General features: G+C 38.7%; 1 long non-coding RNA gene across 1 annotated transcript in view; it reads left to right on the forward strand.

Annotated features, from left to right (window-relative positions):
- LOC139591754 (uncharacterized) overlaps positions 1 to 5,674 on the forward strand; it is a 66,310-nt gene extending 60,636 nt beyond the window's left edge. The window contains exons 7-8 of the long non-coding RNA XR_011679741.1: positions 2,397 to 3,903; positions 4,718 to 5,674. This is a non-coding gene — a long non-coding RNA (uncharacterized lncRNA). The remainder of the gene's footprint in view (positions 1 to 2,396; positions 3,904 to 4,717) is intronic.
- Positions 5,675 to 10,817: the final 5,143 nt, after the last annotated feature.

Below are 10,817 nucleotides of genomic sequence, written 5' to 3' on the forward strand. Positions count from 1 at the left end.
AAATGCAGTTATTCTTCATGATGATATACAACTAGTTTGGCATAACACTTGGGGTGAAACAAAGCCTGCTTGTATGGGCAAGTCATGGCTGTATATTTAAACAATCATCGCTACAGCAAGGTAGGCAAAATTTCCTAACTTGGGAAATGTCCAAGCTTCAAATTGATGGAGGATGGGACAGTGATCTGGGACACTCTGCTAGGAGGTTGTCAGCTTCTCCTCTGCAGTAGGCAGCTGCTGAAGGCCACTTTGAGGTTTAAGACACAGGTCTGTGTTTTAGCTCTGCCTTTGTCAGGTTAATTTTTATGTCCCTTTCCTCTATGTACGTACCAAACTTAAAGGTAAAGTCCTGGTGATGCCTCTGTTTCTGTGGTATTTGAAAATATTGGCTAATTGCTGGTGTATCTGTACATTCCCTACCGCAGTGAACCACTGCTCCTATTACTCTCCAGCAGTGACCTGGTCCTGCAGTCTGGGCACAAGGACAGGGTGCATCATAGCTCTCTCCAGCCTGAGTAGGTGCCTCTCCTTCCCTGAGGCTGGGGATGACTGATGCACATTTACAGCCCAATCTGTCATTTCTCTATAGCAAGACCCTCTGTAGCTGAGACAGACAAGGTACAGAAATGGACTTCTGTGAGTTTAGTGACAACAGAGTGCTAAAATGTCTCTTATCCACTTCTACAGCAGTTTATGAGGGAATGGAAGACCTACTAGTGATAAATATTGCTACATTACTGCAATATGGCAATTGCTTATACTCAGCATCAATCTTTGTGAGCCATTAGACCAAATTCCTTTTTAACCCTGCAAAATCTACAAACATATCCCGTCAAAAACATAACAGATGTAAAGTGCCGGATCATTCCTCCTTCCCACAGACTAGTGTACTCATATTTTTCCAAATTCTCAGGTCTGATTCCTGCTTATGATGATATTGCATTTGTGAAGCTGTCAAAAAACACTAAAAATTATTATGAATGTCCCTGCTGTGTAAGTAAATATATACAGCTAAGTGGCTCTGACATGAGGTAGATGAAAACTCCAAAACAAAAAATTCAAAGACACGACTTAAAATGCCCCAAAAATGAAATTCAAGCTGAATTACCAATCAGACCACATTTTTGCCATTCTAAAGAGGAAATATTTATTTGGACCATGGTGATTCCCTGTATACACAGATAGCTGGCACTTTGCTCAAAGCTTATCCAGGTAGCCAGCTTACAGAAAGGATTTCCCCTCAATGGATTTACATCAGCAACCTGTCCCAGACAAAATGTGCGTTATTTACTATGGAGCTGGACAAATTAGGGCTCCATTTTAATGTAAGCTCTAATTCTTGACTTCCAAGATTAATTTTGGCACTTTTTTTTTTTGGAGTTTTTTGGTATAGAAATACTTAGGCGTTTTCTTGATGACTCTTTTATAAAGGTATCATAAAGATTAAAAACCTGATCCCAACAAATAAAAGGTAAAAATAATCATTTGAGGAAATATGGAAACATTGGCCAGTTCACCTGGAGATCTGCTGCTTCTGCAGGCTGCTTCACATCTGTAGAGATCCTAAAAACACAAAAAGATTTTAAGAGAATACTTGTATTTATATTTTATGACTTAGAAATGGTAGAACATCTATTTTGCATGCCAAAGCACTATTATTATATATCTATATTTAGCTTTCACTTTTAGTGGGTGTTATCTGCTAATGTATATTTTGGGGAGTTTGAAAATTTAATGTAAAACTATGGTATTTTTCACTTTCTGTAAAGAGTGTGATTTTGATAACAAAAGAGAAAAAAAATCTCCAACCTGCTAAATGGTACTTACTGAGAAAGAGGTTTCTCTTTTCCAGAGAGAAGGAGGCATTGAACTTTTAAATTCTACTTGCAGGGTTACAATTTTATAGGGGGAAAAAAAGGATCAGAAAAATCCCATTTTTTACAAAAGTTAATTTCTCTCAAATTTGGACCAATTGAGTTCTATCACGTTGTGTTTCTCCTCAGAGAGAATGCAATGACTGGCATAGGAAGACTCTGAGAACAAATTTTTTGATGGACATTTTCTGTCACCCTTTACCATCACAGCATACATTTTCCTGTCACATAATATACGGTAATTATATGGATTTTCCTCTTTCCAAATCAGAGGAATGCTTCCTTACTTGAATGGAGGGGCCACAGACTACTAGTCAACCTAAAAATCCTGTTAGCATTACATCTCAGCATAAATAAAGAATTTGGATCAGTGCCTTGTTAGATCACCGCTATTTCTAGCTCGCTGAGTAAAAAGAGCATTTTTTGCAGCCTAGTTTGATAAGTAAAAGGTGTCTTTCTCACCTGCGTGCACTCTGAATTGTCACTCTCATTCTTTGTTCCTTTGCATGCGGTTGTTGTCAGCTCCCGAGTCACAGAACCACTTGCAGGAACGGCTCAGGAGAGTTTCGGAAGAAAGGGAAGGGAAAAAAGGAGCCGCATTTTTATTTAACGGGAGAAGGAGAACATAAAGAAAAGAAAGGTGTTCTCAAGAACGTAGCCTGCAGCCTTGTCAGGTAGCATTTCTTCAGATGGTTTTTTTCTCACCCCTTTCCCACCCCAAGATCTCTCTTCATCATTTTTTTAAACATCTCTTCTGGGACAGAGACATGAAAGTGAATTGTGGGTCAAAGGCAAGAATTAGGGGTTGCCAGGTCTGCTTTCTGATGGCTTTACTTTATCTTTGTGTCCAAGCTCTTGCCAGTTAGCAGGTACTGTGGGTTATCCATTCCAGTCACATCATTTTCTGCTTGATGACAAGCATCACACCTTCATCCATCACATTTACATTTCAAACTGCCACACTGCTCTATTGATTAATTATTTAGCAGCTCTTGGCCACTTGTGAGCGTTTCTGTGCTCACGTTTCACAGGGAAGGTCCATTCTTTTTATTTATGTGCAGTTTTGTAAAGCTAAAAAAAAAAAAAAGGTAAAGCCTTTATCATACACACATGCCCCTAACCCATGTGTGTGTGCCTGTATCTGTGCACACATATGTGAATATTTACGTGTGTGTGTGTATGCTGGTACAATTAGGCACACACAGGGAGCAGAAGCAGGTAACCTGATCAATAAGCACATGCTCACACTGATAATAGATTTCTGAGTTTTCAGAGCACTGAACAGCAGATCAATGAGACCTTGCAGGTGTACTGGAGCTGGGAATTGAATCAGCTACATCATGCTCCCTACAGACCTGCAGGGAACACAGACATCATCCTCTGGGCTTTGTCACTTTGAGCAAAAACAGGTGGAGCATTTTTGCAGGTGCCTGCTAATGGCTGTGTTTCTTCCACATCACAGTCAGGAAAGGGCAGCCTCTGAACAAGACAGGAGATCCAGTTCGACCCAGGGCACAACTTGCTCCAGAAAATCGCTCCAGCTGTCTTTTCCTCAGTTCTCCTTTTATGAAATGCAGAATGAGGATCTAAATCTAATCTTATACTCCTTTTGCTTGCTTTATTTTATTGTCAGATAAAAATCCACTGAAAGAATAAAACCTACCTGCTCTACCTGAAAATCCAGGTTAGCTCAGAAATCTGTGTCTGGCAGAATGATGTTTGTCCTTCCTTCTGTTCCCTGGGGCACTCCTGGGCACTCTGCTTTAGCTGGACACTTTCCTGACCCACCACCACCACCTCTCACCCAGCAGTTCCCATGAGAGCAATCTGTAATCCTTTGGTGTCCCAGGTGGTGGTACATTCCAGACTACCCTCTGATATTGGTAACTGCTTGTCCCAGGATTCATGTCCCTAGAAGGAACAGCTGCAAGAAGAAAGCAAGATGCACAGTTCCACAATGGGAAAAGAAATGTTTTCAATAAAGGCTTTGGAAAAGTCATCACACACTTGTGTTGGAGCAGAAAATAAGGTAATGAAGTCTCGAATTAATTTATTATTTGGTTCTGTTTTAATGTTTTCTACTGTTTTCTTTTTTTATAAGTTTATTATGGATACAACCCAACAAATATAAACAGAGTGATTCTTTTTCCTGTTATTAATTTTCAATTTTGACTTATACAAAGCTTATTAAAATCAAAAAGAGTAGGTATATTACCTTTGTGGGTTCTGGTGAGACCTTTGAAGAGCAGGGACTACATGGCTTTTATTACTCCATCTCTCACATTTCTGTGTTTATCCTTCAAATTGTAAAAGTCAATGTAATACCACTGACTTTTTTGTAAATGGATGGGATTTGTGTCACTATTCAGCTCATTATGTGAATGCTGTTTTGCTAGGGTTGGTCAACATTTTTCTGTTAAAATTACTAGGTTTATTATAAAGTACATTGGGAACTTGAACAAGGTGAGTGAGTATCCTATTTATATTTACAGTAAAATATTATACCACTCATACAATGCCACAAAACCATCTACTTGGTCTATTAGTGTTGCTATGTACACTATGTAGCACACAGAGAATAACTGACTGGGTCCTTTCTGTTGAAAGTATTGAAACGAAAAAGTGGAGTTAGCCTTAGCTCTGACTTGTGGTGGAGGATTTTGTTGTTTGGTCAAATATAATCCCCATCTCTGAATGCAGTTAAAGGAAATATTTAATGTTTAATTTTTGCCATTACTTTGCCTCTATGTTTTCTTCCCTTCCTGCCTCATTCAGTCCCTTTCTGTCTCTATTCTAACAGAAACTTCTGTGAAGTGCAAATTAATCTACTTGTATTTTTTCAGCTCTTTCCAGAATTCCTACACCTCTGGCATTTAAAGTAACCACTTGATGCTGACAATCCAGACAACTCCCGTATCTTCTGCCTGTACAGCACCAAAACCACCAAAACTAGTGCCTGACAAAGAAGACCACTGAATCCTCGCTAGTGAGGGAAATGTTTCTCTTGCTTTAGTGTATAAAGGAGGAAGGGAATGTAGCATGTAACTCCTTGGAGGGAAACACAGCAATGGACGGTGTTATCTGTGAGAAATCCTGACTTCCCAATTTCCAGTGTACTGTGAATATTCAGAGAAAACATTTTAATTTCTGCCTGTTATCCTAAGTGATTTTCACTGATATAACTTCTGCATGTGAAATGTCATTGCAGCAGTATTAAGTTATAATTAGAATAATTAAAACTTCTAGTAATTTGAAAATCAACATTTTCATAGTTAACCAAAGGTGATGATATCTATTACCTCTACAGTAAACAAAGTGTCTTATAATGTAAAGTGCAAAAATGAAGGACAGAATGTGAACTTTTAACTTATACAGCAGAGTAGTTCCTCTTACATGAGTAACTCCAACAAGAAAACGAAAATACTGGTACCGTGGCAACACTTGATAAGATAAAAGATGTTATTATCAAGATCTCTCTGTAGTACTCTTCCACTGTAAAGATGCAAAATTAAAAGAAGACAAATGAAGTTCTTTCTCTAATATTGTCATCATATAGTGACAATGTACTGATCTGCCTTTTAATTTTTCCCCCTTCATTTCTCTGGAATAGCCCTTCTCTGTAGAATAACAGTCTCCTTTACATACCTATTCATTCATTGATCCTAAAACTATGTGATACAGGGATGATACGGCAGCAAAGCTCATCACACTTTTTCTTTTCTGCTTGCTTCATCTCTTCACATTTGCAGCTAACAGGCTTGCTCTGTATAAAAAGAATAAACACAGTAATTGGTTTGCCATAGGTGTGTTTAATTTTTATTGTCACAAATAAACAGGAAAAACAGCACTTCATCATTTTTGGCTAATGAGATCAGGAAAGTACTTTCATAATTGAAAACAAAGAGTCTTTTAAATAGGAGTTTTATATTAGAAAGTGAGAACAATATAAAACAGAACCCTTTTAGCGAACTCTTCTCTAAAATGCCAAACATGATAACAAACAAAACCAATTAAGCTATGAGAGGACTTCTTATTTTACATAGATTAAAATACATAAACATAAAATTCTCAATATTTTACAGGATTACACAGACTCTAATTCTTATTTATTAATTTTATTCTTGCTGATTACCATTTCTGACTGCATAAATACTAGCCAGCAAATCCTGCTATCACCACTAATGAGAGAGGTACCAAGAAATTATATGACAGACACAAAAAATCCAAGTAGAGCAACAGGTGGTTCTTCCTATTGTCTATGAATACAACATTACCTTAACATTTTGAGTAGCAAATATTCAGCTGTTGCTGAGAAGGTGGTCAATTGCATCATCAAACTTAGCTGGCTTCCACTTGGTGACTAGAGTTCATTAAAGATGAACATCCACATCTTATTGTCAATCCTTTTCTGCAAAAGAATTATTGTTAATCAATTTTGATATAAAGGTCAGAGAAGAAGAATGCTATGTCTTCTGCCCAAGCCTGGTCATTCAGTCAACAGAAAGAGCCAGTACAGTATTTTCCAGAGGAATTAAAAAGACAGACAAATAAACAACCAACCAAACCATGAAATAGCAAGTCATAGATCAAGCTAATAGTGCAGTGCTGTTGCCCATGGAGAACAGCACTCCTGCCTGACTTCCCAGCACATGGTGCATTTGCTCTTACTTTATTAGCCAAGCAGGACTCACTTCTGCCTTCCTAGTACACACAGAAGTCCCAGAAATACAGTGATGGTTCCATCTGTTATGGTAATAGCATTAACAACTATTCTTTTCAATCAAGGAACCCTATTTATCAGATGGTCACCTGTAGCAGGAAATCCCACAGGGTGACCACATGCAACACAACTAATTTCTTTTTATTTGCTCTAAATTTACTATCTCGTACCATTTAACTGCACTGACTGCCCTCTTGTTCATATGTAATGTGACAGAAAAAATAAGGAGGCCATGACTCATGGTTTAATTAATTACTCCCAATTAATCACACCTTCAGGAGCCTCAGGTAGGTACAATATTGAGAAACAGACTTCCTTGCTATGCCTTTTACATATAACATTGATCAAGAGAAAAGGGAGAGTGCTTCTGTCCCTCAGGGGTGTAACTCTGCATTGCTTTGCTGGAGAATTTACAGCAGGATTGAACAGAGAAACATCTTTGGGAAGCATGCACCTCGCAGGAATACACATTTCTACTTCATTCCTGCCTTTTTTACAAAAATGCTTGGAAAACATGCAGAAGTCATTGATCCATAGGTGCACAAAACCAGCTGTTTGTACACGGTCCATCTTAACATTAATCTGGCTGAAACTGATAAACAAAAAGACACTGTGGGATGAGCTCATTGTAGGTAACTGCTCTGCACCTGCACAGCAGGAGAAAAAGTAAATTACGGTCTGTCTCTTGTTTTCTCCAGACTAATAAATCTTAATTTTTTCCTAAAGAATGGCATGTGGAGAGGAAACACCCTGATTCAGAGCATTGTGTCTAAGGGGAGGGGTCTCTGCAAGGTGGCAGTGACAAGTCTGACTGCTCCATGAATTGAGACAGACCTAGGGTAACCTCATACTCAGGATGATAGGTAAAACATCAGTTTACAGCATCACTGCTGGGACTATGATAATGCTGCAAGAGATACCAACAGGGTTATTGATTTATTTGAATCAAATATTGTTAACATCAGCCAGAGGAGAGGACTCCAGGTCCCAAACTGGCTAGGGGCCACTTTGCTGAAAAGGGCTATGATTACAGATAATTGCTGGAACTGGAGTACAGACCTTGTCTTCGTGACTTTGCATGTCCATCCGTTTTTCTTCCCCCTCTGAGATTTCTACCTTTCCCTCCAGAGAATACAAAAGACAACAAACACCACACAAGAAAACACAGTCACTTCTTCAAAGTGCTGCTTAAAACAATGTGCAGTGCCATACCTAGGCCTGCAGGGAGCTGGCCATTAGGCTCTGTTTCAATAACCTTCTTTGGGGACAAAGAAAGAGAGGCTAGCACTGTGGTTAGAAGAGGTGCAAGATGCACAGAGGCACCTTCCATTTCCCCCTGGTTTTACCTCTCCCTAGAAAATGGGAGGTGTTGGAAGGAGGAAAGTACTCTAGACCCTACTGACTTTAGATGTCATTGCTTCCACTTTATGAGAGGGGGGACATCCTGAAGTCCAGAATTCTGGTGGCATGTGACAACTTTTTCCTCCTCAGCTGGAGCTGTGACTGAGCTGTGAGCTGAATTTCACAGTCAATGCAGCAATCCAATAAGATAGTGCCTTGATGTTTGGTGGTTATCTTGATTTTGGTAGTGCAGTGGAAAACGTTTTGTACTTAACTTCACATAAATGACACAGGCACAGAGATGTGAAAAGTCCTGTAGGAGTGGTAGCAACTGCATTCAGCTTTTAGGCTAAGGATTAGCTGCCTTTAAGTAGGTTGCCCTCACTAGATTGAGAACTGATTGCAATACCTTCTTCTTTCTTCTTTACCTCAATCAATAATTTTTAGGGTTCAAAATAATCAGAGTGCAATAATTCCTCCACAGGAACAGTCATGTAGTGATGAATTACATATTCCAGTCTGCATAAGTATGAAAGAAGAAAGGCAAATTTCGAACAAAATCTGCTGTACTGAGGCTAAATTTGTGTCTTTGCAGCTGACAGGTATGTGTCTTTACTGCCTTGCAAAGTTTAATACTTAATGGGAATAAGCTTTGGTAACACAACAGACATTAAAAAACAGACAAACCAGCTGAAAGCTCGGCTGTATGTGTCCTGTGTGTGCGCCTTTAAACACTATTAAAATTGAATTTGACTAGACTTGCTCAAATCAGACCTGTTATCAACAACACATTGTCTCAGGAGACCAACATTTGTCCAGTTAGGGCTTCCTTCATTAATCGTCCAGCATCAAGCAAGCCAAATCCAAATCTGTGGAGAAAAAGCAATTAGATATTTTAAGCAGTGATAAGAACACCACAAATAATCAATTTCTATGGCATTAACAGCTACCTGGCCCAGAAAAAGTCTATAAAAGCTAGAATTTATTGCAGAACACCAGACAGCTTACAGAGCATTGATTCTTAGTAGTATGCATAGATTGCTGGATTTAAAGAGAAATCCCTAATGGTTTTTACCTTTAATTTTTTTCCTTTTAAAGAGAAAACAAGGATAAGGTGTTCATGAGGCCAAAATACAGCAAAAGAAATGTCTAAGGACTGTTAAACAGATTTTGTCTATCTTTCAGATGAACAGAATACTACCACACTGTTTAGTGGCTATTATATGCAATCTAATGCATAAACTTTGTAAGAGATGAGATGCCAAATACAGTCATAATATTCTATGGTTAGAAAAATACATTAATTTGGCTTATTTTTAAAACATCTATTGTACCTGAAATGCCAACAGACTAGAAAACATTTTTGCATTTGTTCTCCTTGTGAATCTTTAGGCTTTAAAGACTTCTATTCCTCCATAGCAATCTCATATTGGAGTATTTTATTCTGCATTAAACTTTGTGATTTGTAGCTATTTATAAAAGCAAAACAAAAGGTAGTGCAAAACCCAGCAGGCAGAGCATTATTGTCTGCAGTGGACAACAAAGTTTTAAAACCTATTTAGTCTTAATGTTCCCAAAAAACAATTTTTGTGTGTAGGTGTTATAGTTTCTCTTTAAATGTTGAACCAAAACATATCTGAGCTCAGATTTCTAGACCAATGGTCTGAGAAGTCAAAAGGGGCTTTGGCAATCTTCTTCTCTGACCCCCTGTACACATGCACTAGAACCTTTCCCAAGTAGGTGGATTAAACAATGCCTTTCAGAAAGATGTCTAATCTCATTTTAAAGACTCCAAGCTATGGTGAGTCCACCTCCTCCCTGGGTAAGCTCTTCCAGTGTTTAATTACCCTTACTGCTAGGAGACAGTGTCTTATTTCAAGGTTGAATTTGTCTAATAGCATTCAAATACTGAAAATGCAGGGTGTTTGAGAGAGAGCATATATAACTGACATGATACACTTTATACTAATCCTAAATCAAAAGATTATAGAAATATTGAAAACATGACAACTAAAGCTCTATTTTGGCAAACATTTATACAAGGGGGTATCTCTCTGCAAAGGAAATGGTTTTCTTTCAATTCTGCAAGCTTACACACATGCGTAAAGTTATGCCAGGACTTCAAGTGCAATTCACAAAGTGGCATCTGGAGTGACTTTTGCTGAAAAAAATATTAGGCATTAACTAATAAATACAACCTCCCTCCATTTCTGCCCCTTCTAAGCAGCCTTTGTGGCTGCTTATAAATACTAGAATAAAAAGTGAGAAAACTTCCTCATTGCAGAAATGTGATTGCTGCCATAGGGGGATGACTGCTGAAATCCAAACACAACCCAAGAGGGGAGAGAGAAAAAAAAAAGGAATAGAAAAAAAAAAAAAAGGAGAGTTGTCAAGATAATTAAAACTTTGCAACAATTCAGTAGTGGTGCTGATAAAAACAGCACTGCTGGCTGAATGCAAATAAGATGGTAAAGGCCCTGTTTGGATTATGGTAATTACTCAGTCTGAAGTTAGCTTCAGCCACACACACATATGAGCACACACATACACACACAGCAGTGGAGTGGAACCTGACAACCATACTTGGCGTGCGATCATAAAATTCCCTGGCACGGTCTCAGGATGCCATGTGGAGCTATTTGTACAGTTAGGTACAGGACTGTGCCGCGCAGGAAATACCAGCGGAAGCACGGCTGACCCTCCTGGCCTTCAGCGAGAGCCTGCCCCCCCGCTCGCTGCTGGCCTGCGTTCAAAAGTGATCTCTGGAGAAGGCAAATCAATCGAACACATGTTTGGTCTAAAAATGTCATTTTGGAATATGTTAAGATATTTCCTTACATTAGACCATTTTGTTTGCCCCAAAGATTTGTCAAGTGCAATTG

The sequence above is a fragment of the Agelaius tricolor genome, unplaced genomic scaffold (assembly GCF_023055355.1).
Source record: "Agelaius tricolor isolate 1412-34295 unplaced genomic scaffold, bAgeTri1.0.p SCAF_7, whole genome shotgun sequence".
NCBI classification, from domain to species: Eukaryota; Metazoa; Chordata; class Aves; order Passeriformes; family Icteridae; genus Agelaius; species Agelaius tricolor.